Consider the following 11117-nt stretch of genomic DNA (forward strand, 5'->3'; position numbering starts at 1 on the left):
CCATACCAGGCGGTGATACAGCCCGACAGGATGCTTTTGCATCTGTAAAAGTTTTAGAGTCTTTTAGGTGACAAGACAAATTTCTTCAGCCTCCTGAGGTTGAAGAGGTGCTGTTGCGCCTTCTTCACCACACTGTCTGTGTGAGTGGACCATTTCAGTTTGTCCGTGATGTGTACGCAGAGGAACTTAAAACATTCCACTTTCTCCACTACTGTCCCATTGATGTGGATGGGGGGTACTCCCTCTGCTGTTTCCTAAAATCCACGATCATCTCCTTTGTTTTGTTGAGTGAGAGGTTATTTTCCTGACACTACACTCCAAGGGCCCTCACCTCCTCCCTGTAGGCCTTCTCATCGTTATTGGCAATCAAGCCTGTCATCTGCAAACTTGATGATTGAGTTGGAAGCGTGCATGGCCACACAGTCATGGGTGAACAGGGAGTACAGGAGAGAGTTGAGAACGTGGGGCCCCAGTGTTGAGGATCAGTGGGGTGGAGATGTTGATTCCTACCTGGGGACGGCTAGTCAGAAAGTCCAGGGCCCAGTTGCACAGGGCGGGGTCGAGACCCAGGGTCTCGAGCTTAATGACGAGTTTGGAGGGTATTATGGTGTTAAATGCTGAGCTGTAATCAATGAACAGCACTCTTACATAGTTATTCCTCTTGTCCAGATGGAATACGTCAGTGGATCTATTGGGGCAGTAAGCAAATTGGAGTGAGTCTAGGGTATCAGGTAGGATGGAGGTGATATGCTCCTTGACTAGTCTCTCAAAACACATCATGATGACAGAAGTGAGTGCAACGGGGCGATAGTCATTTAGTTCAGTTACCTTAGCTTTCTTGGGAACAGGAACAATGGTGGCCATCTTAAACATGTAGGGACAACAGACTGGGATAGGGATTGATTGAATATGTCCATAAACACACCAGCCAGCTGGTCTGTGCATGCTCTGAGGACGTGGCTAAGGATGCCATCTGGGTCTGCAGCCTTGCGAGGGTTAACACGTTTAAATGTTTCACTCATGTTGGCCACGGATAAGGAGAGCCCACGGGCTTTGGTAGCGGGCCATGTCAGTGGCACAGTATTGTCCTCAAAAGCAAGCAAAAAAGTTGCTTAATTTGTCTGGGAGCAAGACGTCAATGTCCGCGACGGGGTTGTTACAACACAGAGGCGGATGCAAGATGCAAGCAACGATGGTTTAATGAATGTAGTTCACAGCAGCAACATGACAGACAGACTGTACTCAGAAGGAATCCGACCCAGGAACTCGGGCGCATCTTCCGATGATAACGTGCTGAGAAAACCAGGGGAGTGTGTCCGGATGAGTAGGAAGGAGCACAGCAGATAATCCACACAAGAGAAGAGCACGGACACACGACACAACCTCAGTGAAGAAACAACGATCTGACACCAAGAAACACTGGTAACAGAACATATAAAGGGAAGATAAGTGGTTCCAGCTGGCGCAGACAATCAGGCCGAGATTGGGAACCACGCCCACACAAACACTGGAGAGAGAGAGAGAGAGAGAGAGAGAGAGAGGAAGAGAGAGAGAGGCAGTGGATTCATGAACCGTGACAATACCCCCCCCCCCTAGGAACGCCTCTTGGCGTTCCCAGGCGAATTTACCTGTCGATTGAAATCATCGATAAGGGAGTGATCCAGAATGTCCCTAGCAGGTACCCAACTTCTCTCCTCCGGGCCGTAACCCTCCCAGTCCACCAGGTACTGGAATCCGCGTCCCCTCCTTCTAGAGTCCAAAATACGATTGACAGAAAAGGTGGTTTCCCCATCAACAAGTCGTGGCGGCGGGGGAACCGGGACCGGCGGGTTAATGCGTGCCTGAAACACAGGTTTTATTTTAGACACATGAAAGGTAGGATGAATTCTCCTATACGCCGGAGGAAGCTTGAGCCGGACCGCCACCGGACTAATGATCCTGGTGACTTTGAACGGGCCGATAAATTTGGGGGCAAGCTTGTTCGAAACGGATCGGAGTGGAATGTTCTTAGTAGAAAGCCACACTCTTTGGCCAACGACGTATACCGGAGGCTTCGACCGGTGGCGATCGGCCTTAGCCTTGGTGCGCGCCCCCACCCGGAGAAGAGTCTCACGTGCTCTGCTCCATGCGTGACGGCACCTCTGGATGAAAGCGTGAGCGGAGGGAACAGTGACCTCGGACTCCGTACTGGGAAAGATAGGTGGCTGGTAACCTAAACTACACTCAAACGGAGAGAGACCCGTGGCTGCCACTGGCAACGAATTGTGAGCGTACTCAACCATAGAGAGTTGTTGACTCCAGGAAGAGGGATTCTTGGAAACCAAACATCGCAACACTCTCTCCAAATCTTGGTTGGCCCTCTCCGTTTGACCGTTGCTCTGGGGATGAAACCCTGAAGACAGGCTGACACTCGCTCCCAGTAACCTACAAAACTCTTGCCAAAACTTGGACACAAATTGGGGCCCCGGTCAGAAACTACGTCCATCGGCAGGCCATGTAAGCGAAAGACGTGATCCACGACAGTTACCGCTGTCTCCTTGGCAGATGGTAATTTAGGCAAGGGAATAAAATGAGCCGCCTTCGAGAACCGGTCCACCACGGTCAAAACAACCGTCTTGCCCTGGGAGGGCGGGAGGCCGGTAACAAAATCTAGCGCGATGTGGGACCAGGGTCTCGAAGGGACCGACAGCGGTTGGAGTAACCCATCTGGGGACCGATTAGAAGTCTTCCCAGTGGCACAAACCGAGCAAGCCAAGACAAAACTGTGAATGTCACGAGCCATCAGTGGCCACCAAAAGCGTTGCTTAACCAAAAAGCTAGTGCGGCTGACTCCTGGATGACACGCTACGTTGGAGCAGTGCCCCCACAGAATAACATCGGACCGACACCCCTCCGGCACAAACAACCGATTAGGCGGGCAACCGGGCGGAGGCGTGACCCCCTCTAAGGCCGTTTTGACCCTCGATTCAACCTCCCATGTGAGTGTGGAGACCACTAGGGTCCCGGGTAGGATGCACTCGGGAGTGGATGGGCGTTCGGAATGGTCAAAAATGCGAGAAAGGGAATCGGGTTTAACATTCTTGGAACCCGGGCGATACGAGAGAGAGAAGTCAAAACGTCCAAAAAAGATTGCCCACCGCGCCTGCCTGGAGTTGAGTCGCTTGGCGGTTCTGATATATTCCAAATTCTTGTGATCGGTCCAAACTATAAAAGGTACCCCCGAACCCTCTAACCAATGGCACCACTCCTCCAGTGCTAACTTCACGGCCAACAACTCTCTGTTGCCAATGTCGTAGTTGCATTCCGCAGGTGATAACCGATGGGAAAGGAATGCGCAAGGGTGCATCTTGTCGTCAGAAGAGGAACGTTGGGAAAGTACCGCACCTACCCCCACCTCTGAAGCGTCCACCTCCACCACGAACTGACGCGAGGGATCGGGAGCTATGAGGATGGGAGCCGAAACAAAGCGGCTCTTGAGTTTGGCGAATGCAGCCTCGGCTGTATCGGACCACCTGAACGTCACTCTGGGGGAGGTTAAGGCGGTAAGAGGAGCGACTATCTGGCTAAAGTTGCGAACGAAACGCCGGTAGAAATTGGCGAATCCCAGAAACCTCTGTAAGGCCTTACGGGAATCTGGGCTTGGCCAATCCACCACAGCCTTAACCTTGTCGGGATCCATGCGAATACCTTCAGTCGAGACGATGTAACCTAGGAATGGAACGGATTGTGCATGAAAAATGCATTTCTCCGCCTTGACAAAAAGTCCATTCTCCAACAACCTCTGAAGCACTTGTCTGACGTGCTGAGCGTGTTCCTGGAGAGAAGAAGAAAAAATCAGTATGTCATCCAGGTAAACATATATGAACTGATCAATCATATCTCTCAGCACGTCATTGACGAGTGCCTGGAAAACCGCTGGGGAGTTGGATAGCCCAAAAGGCATGACCAAATATTCGAAGTGCCCTCTGGGGGTGTTAAACGCGGTCTTCCATTTGTCCCCCTCCCTTATGCGAACCAAATGATATGCATTACGTAAATCCAACTTAGTGAACACGGATGCTCCCTGTAACCTTTCAAAGGCTGAGGACATCAACGGTAAGGGATAGGTATTCTTCACTGTGATGTTATTCAACCCACGGTAATCAATGCAAGGACGCAGAGATCCGTCCTTCTTCCCCACAAAGAAGAACCCCGCCCCCGCTGGAGAAGAGGAAGGACGAATGAATCTAAATGCCAGAGAACCAGAGATGTATCTCTCCATAGCCTCCCTCTCAGGAACAGAGAGTGAATATAACTTGCCTTTAGGCGGAGACTCACCTGGCAATAATTCTATTGCACAGTCATAGGGACGATGCGGAGGAAGAGAAGCAGCACGGGACTTACTGAACACCTCCTTCAGGTCGAGGTATTCAACGGGCACGTTAGACAAATCCACTGCCTCCTCTAGAAACACAGAATCAGACACAGACGAACAAGCAGACACTAAACAGGACTCAAGACACTTGTTACTCCACATGGATATAGAGTTATGACCCCAGTCAACTCTGGGGTTGTGTTGGGTGAGCCAAGGGTGGCCGAGAACTAATGGTGCAAGGGGTGAGTCCATGAGTAGGAATGATAGTGTCTCAGTGTGTTTGCCAGAAGTGATGAGTGTGATAGGTTCAGTGGTGTGAGAAATGTTGGGGAGTTCTTGACCATTGAGAGCGTTGACGGATATCTTGTGCGTGAGTGAGGTGATAGGGATCTGGAGTTTGTGAGCGAGCTTGAAGTCCATGAAATTACCCTCTGCTCCTGAGTCCAGTAAGGCTTGGGTGTCGTGCGGGTGGCCCATCTTAGTCTTACCGGGAGGAGAGTAGATGATGAGGTCTTCTCTGTGGTGACACCACCCGATAGTAGCCTCATGTTTACTACCGGGCCTGATCTTTTACCGGGCAGGAGTGGATAAAGTGGCCCGCTCTACCACAGTAGAGACAGAGTCCTTGGGATCTCCGCCTCTCCCTCTCTTCCCGGGAGAGGCGAGCTCTCCCCAGCTGCATGGGTTCGTGAGCGGAAGCTGAACTGGCCGTGTTCCCGACGCTGGCATGCCAGCCCTCCGTGTCGTTATACGGTCTGTTAGGGCATGCTCGGCGGCCAATACGACTCAGACGAGCGTCGACCCTCAGGGCCAGTTCCACTAGTCCATTTAAACTCCTGGGAAGGTCCAGAACATAAATCTCCTTCTGGATCCGGTCCTCCAGCCCATGCAGGAACATGTCCCACTGCGCCTCCTCGTTCCACTGACACTCTGCGGCCAGAGTGCGGAATTGGATGGAGTATTCCGATACTGAATGGTCTCCTTGGCGAAGGTCAGCGAGTAGTCTGGCCGTCTCCCTACCCGCCACCGCCCGATCGAAGACCCTTCTCATCTCCTCGGAGAGTGTCTGGAAAGAGGTGCAGCATGGGTCCTGGTTCGCCCACACCAACGTTCCCCAGAGAGACGCTTTGCCTGATAGCAGTGTGAGTACGAATGCTACCTTAGACTGTTCACGGTTGAAGGTCCGTAGCTGCAACGAGAAATGCATGGAACATCTCGTAAGAAAAGCTCTGCAATAGTCAGGATCACCTGAATAACCCTCTGGTGTCGGTAGCCGTGGCTCTAGCTGGGAATCCGGCTCTGGCGGGGCGGGTTGAACTGCCGGTGTAGGTGGCGCAGCGGAACCCCTCAGATGTTGCAATTGTTGGGTCAGCTGGGATACCTGCGTCGAAAGGGCTTGTACTGCCCGACCTGTGCTGGAGATGTTCTCCTCTTGTTGATCCATTCTCGTGATACTGCGGGAAAGGAATTCGGTCAGACTCGTTGAACTCGCTGCATCCATGGTCTGGTCAGATCGTTCTGTTACAACACAGAGGCGGATGCAAGATGCAAGCAACGATGGTTTAATGAATGTAGTTCACAGCAGCAACATGACAGACAGACTGTACTCAGAAGGAATCCGACCCAGGAACTCGGGCGCATCTTCCGATGATAACGTGCTGAGAAAACCAGGGGAGTGTGTCCGAATGAGTTGGAAGGAGCACAGCAGATAATCCACACAAGAGAAGAGCACGGACACACGACACAACCTCAGAGAAGAAACAACGATCTGACAACAAGAAACACTGGTAACAGAACATATAAAGGGAAGATAAGTGGTTCCAGCTGGCGCAGACAATCAGGCCGAGATTGGGAACCACGCCCACACAAACACTGGAGAGAGAGAGAGAGAGAGAGAGAGAGAGAGAAAGAAAGAGAGAGAGAGGCAGTGGATTCATGAACCGTGACAGGGGTTGATTTTAGTTATGTAATCTGTGATTGACTATATACCCTGCCACATACCTCTCGTGTTTGAGCCGTTGAATCGCGACTCTACTTTGTCTTTATACTGACGCGTTGCTTGCTTGATTGCCTTGCGGAGGGAATAGCTGCACTGTTTGTACTCGGTCATGTTTCCAGTCGCCTTGCCATGACTAAAAGCGGTGGTTTGCGCTTTCAGTTTTGCGCGAATGCTGCTTTCAATCCACAGTTTCTGGTTAGGAAATGTTTTAATAGTCACAGTGGGTACGACATCTCCGATGCACTTGCTAATAAACTCCCTCACTGAGTCAGCGTATACATTAATGTTGTTGTCTGAGGCTACCTGGTACATATCCCAGTCCACGTGATCGAAGCAATCCTGAAGCGTGGAATCCTCACAAATTCAAAATATTGGGAAAATGTAAAATCTATAATCAATTCCTTCTGTTTGAAACTTACTACCTACTGTCTCCTGATTCTGCCTCTTCTTTATCCTCATCCTGTTACTGGTTCTTTCCTCTTCCTCCATATACGAAATCCTGTGTCTAGTTACATCCTATTCCTATTGCCCAACAACATGGCCCAGTCGACTCAACCCCTCCTATGTCTGACCACTGGCTGCCTTCTCTCCAAATTCGACTGCTCGTGGTACCCCTACTCAAGAAACAAACACTTCTCAGACAGGTATCCCTTCTTTCTTTTCTTTCTAATATTTGATATGAAAACTGTCAGTAAGTAAGTCATTCAGTTTTTTGGGGGAGGGGGGTAGATCAGCTTTAAAATTGAAGATACAGTATATTGTAACTGTTATGACCTGAGCTGTTTCACCTGCCCTTGTGCTTGTCTCCACTCCCCTCCAGGTGTCACCCATCTCCCCCACTTACCCTTGAGTATTTATACCTGTGTTTTCTGTCTGTCTGTGCCAGTTCGTCTTCTTTGTTCAAGTCAACCAGTGTTTTGTCTCAGCTCCTGCTTTTCCCCAGTCTCTTTTTTTCTTGTCCTCCTGGTTTTGACCCTTGCCTGTCCTGACTCTGAGCCTGCCTGCCGTATTGTGCTTTTGCCCCTACTCTTGATTACCGACCTCTGCCTGACCTGACCCTGGACCTGCCTGCCGTCCTGTACCTTGGCCCCACTACTCTGGACTATTGACCCCTGCCTGCCTTGACCTGTCGTTTGCCTGTCCCTGTTGTTGCAATAAACATTGGTACTTCAACATAGTCTGCACTTGGGTCTTACCTGAAACCTGTTAGTTAGTATGAACTGGCCATGCCTGACCCAGCAGACTTGGACCAGCTCCGCAACGCCATCTCCTCCCAAGAAGCTCTCATTTGTAGACACGAGGAGTTGCTTTGTGGTCCGATGGAGGGGTTCCAGGACGTGGCCGAATGTCACGACCTAGCTTTGGACGCTTTGCAGGAGCAATTCCATGGGTTGCTTACTAGGCAGCCTACCATGACAGTAACCTACCAGCCACTCCTTAACCCATCTGGTAGTAGCGCCGTCACTCCAGTTTCCTGGGATCCGCGCTTACCTCTCCCGGAGCACTACGATGGAGATTCCAGAACCTGCCGGGAATTTCTCTCCCAGTGCTCCCTCGTTCCCCTTAAACCGATCGAAGATAGCAAACATTATTATGCTGATGTCCGGGATGGTTATGGCGGTGGGAGCAACAAATCGGTGGTCTGCCTCAGTCTGGAGGTATTTGAGGTAGGTGAGAATTTTGAGAAAAAATTGTTTCTGTGAGAGAGGCTGCCTGCAGGACACCTTCAGTGTGGCAGACTATGCAGTGGATTTCCGTACGCTAGCAGCAGAGGGTCACTGCATAGCTATTTTCATGTCTCTCCAGAGATATTCAATCATTTTCAAAGCTGGGCTCTGGCTAGGCCATTCAAGGACATTCAGAGACTTGTCACTCCTCCATTGTCTTGGCTGTGTGGTTACGGTCGTTGTCCTGTTGGAAGGTGAACCTTCGCCCCTGTCTGAGTTCCTGAGCACTGCGGAGCAGGTTTTCATCAAGGATCTCTCTGTACTTGCTCCATTCATCTTTCCCTCTATCCTGACTATTCTCCCAGTCCCTGCCACTGAAAAACATCTCCACAGCATGATGCTGACACCACCATGCTTGACCGTAGGTATGATTCCATGTTTCCTCCAGACGTGACAATTGGCATTCAGGCCAAAGAGTTCAATCTTGTTTTCATCAGACCAGATAATGTGCCATGTGCCATAAAATCCTGATTGGTGGAGTGCTGCAGAGATGGTTGTCCTTCTGGAAGTTTCTCCCATCTCCACAGCTCTGTCAGAGTGACCATTGGGTTCTTGGTCACCTCCCTGACCAAGGTGGTTCCAAACTTCTTGGTGGTTCCAAACTTCTTCAATTTAAGTATGATGGAGGCCACTGTGTTCTTGGGGACCTTCAATGCTGCCAAAATCCTGTCTCGGAGCTCTACGGACAATTCCTTTTATTTTTTTGCTCTGGCATGCACTGTCAACTGCGGGACCTTATTTACACAAGTGTGTTTTTTAATTTGTATACATTTGCAAAATGTTTTTAAAAACAGTTTTTGCATTGTCATTATGGGGTGTTGTGTGTAGATTGAAAACAATTTTTTTAAATGTGGAAATAAGGCTTTAACATAACCAAATGTAAAAATCCACAGTTTATGGTTGGGGAAGGTTTTAATAGTCACCGTGGGAACAACATCACAGATGCACTTGCTAATAAACTCGCTCACCGAATCAGCGTATACATCAATGTTGTTTTTCAACGCATATCCCAGTCGACGTGATCGAAGCAATCTTGAACCATAGAATCAGATTAGTCGGACCAGCGTTGAACAGACCTGAGCACGGGCGTTTCCTGTTTTAGTTTCTGGCTGGGAGCAATAAAATGGAGTCGTGGTCAGATTTGCCGAAATGAGGGCGAGGGAGGGCTTTGTATGCGTCGTGGAAGTCAGAGTAACAATGATCCAGAATTTTTCCAGCCCGGGTCGCGCATTTGATATGCTAATAAAATTTAGGAAGCCTAAATCTTTTGTTTTCAGATTAGCCTTGTTAAAATCCCCAGCCACAATAAATGTTGCCTCAGGATATGTGGTTTCCTGTTTACATAGAGTCAAATGAAGTAGTTTCAGGGCCGTCGAGGTGTCTGCTTGGGGGGGATATACACGACTGTGATATTCACAACATTGTAGAAAATGCGGTCGGCATTTGATTGTAAGGAATTCTAGGTCAGGTGAACAAAAGGACTTATTAATCATAAGGCCCTTCTTTTTACCAGAGAGACGTTTGTGTCTGTCAGCGCGATGTGTGAAGAAACCAGGTGGCTGTGCCGACTCTGATATCCCGAGTGAGCCTTGTTTCCGTGAAACAGAATGTTACAATCTCTGATATCTCTCTGGAATGCAAACCTTGCTTTGATTTCATCTACTTTGTTGTCAAGAGACTGGACATTGGTAAGTAGTATACTTGGGAGCAGTGGGCGATGTGCCCATCTATGGAGCCTGACCAGAAGACTGCTCTGTTTGCCCCTTCTGTGACGCCATTGTTTTGGGTCGCCTGCTGGGGTGCGATCCTTTGTCCTGGGTGGTGGACCAAACAGAGGATCCGCTTTGAGAAAGTCGTATTCCTGGTCATAATGTTGCAAAGTTGACGTTGCTGTTATATCCAATAGTTCCTCTCGGCTGTATGTAATAAGACTACAAAGCCAAAGCCCCCTGATGGGAGAGCATAAAACATGGCTCACAAAGAACCATGTACTCAGATGCTCAACAGTTGTTCCATCCCAGAGCCCAAATCAAGAAAGGACTCAAGACATAGAGTTACAGCCGTTTGAGAAGGCATGCAAAATTGAGCAAAAATGGGTAGATTTGATTACCCATTGGCAAGTCCTTGGTGATGGAGTTCAGATACACCCCTTTCCCCTGAAACACACACAAGCTGGTCCCCCGTTGTGACCATTTCCCCACGCATTTCTGTGCAGTTAGATTTTTGATTATTTTGTGCCACCAGGGCCACAATAATATGCCCCCTCTCTGAATGTCTGAGTGTGACCCCCTCCCCATGGGTTACTGCAGTGTTGCCAGCATTGCCACTACCTGGGTGGGGGCACCCCACCGGAATCCCCGCTGGCTAGATACAAGGTCGTCAATGTTAGCAACTTTGAGAATGTCCTTGTATATTATGCTTTCTCATCAGGGGGCATTGGCTTTGTAGGACCAACCCTGCCAGGCAGGTTCAGAATCTTGAGGGGGCTGTGCTGCTTTAGAAGGTCTCTGACCACATTCATCTTTCTGATTACAGTAGGCCCATAAAATATATAAGGACTCCTCAGTGCATAGGTTGCTCAGTGGGTGTCTAGGGTATACGGTTGGGGACCATTCCATCATGACAGGACAATAAATAAACTATATTTATAATTTATTTAAAAATGTATATCCCATATCTGCACAAAATTTAAAGCTCTCTCACACAACCCCTGCTTACAAACACACATGGTGTAACAAACTTCTTCTTCGTCTGATGAGGAGTAGGATAGATTGGACCAAAATGCAGCGTGGTACGTGTACATGTTAAATACATTACAACTGAACACAAAATACAAATGCGAAACAACGAAAATTGGAACAGTTTTTTCCGTATGGTGAAAACACAGACACAGAAAGCAACTACCCACAAACCATAGTGGGAAAACAGGCTGCCTAAACAGAGACAATGGGAACCATACCAGGCCAAACACATAGAACTATAACACACAGAACAAAAATATAGAATGCCCACCGCAACTCACGCCCTGACCAAACTA

General features: G+C 49.2%; 1 long non-coding RNA gene across 1 annotated transcript; it reads right to left on the minus strand.

The window, feature by feature from the left end:
- Nucleotides 1-1176: 1176 nt before the first annotated feature.
- LOC135524271 (uncharacterized) lies at nt 1177-2832 on the minus strand. Its single transcript, XR_010452925.1, has 2 exons — nt 1629-2832; nt 1177-1507 (listed from the first exon to the last, which is right to left on the minus strand). It is a non-coding gene; the product is annotated as an uncharacterized LOC135524271 (long non-coding RNA).
- Nucleotides 2833-11117: the final 8285 nt, after the last annotated feature.

Source organism: Oncorhynchus masou, chromosome 31 (genome assembly GCF_036934945.1).
Source record: "Oncorhynchus masou masou isolate Uvic2021 chromosome 31, UVic_Omas_1.1, whole genome shotgun sequence".
NCBI classification, from domain to species: Eukaryota; Metazoa; Chordata; class Actinopteri; order Salmoniformes; family Salmonidae; genus Oncorhynchus; species Oncorhynchus masou.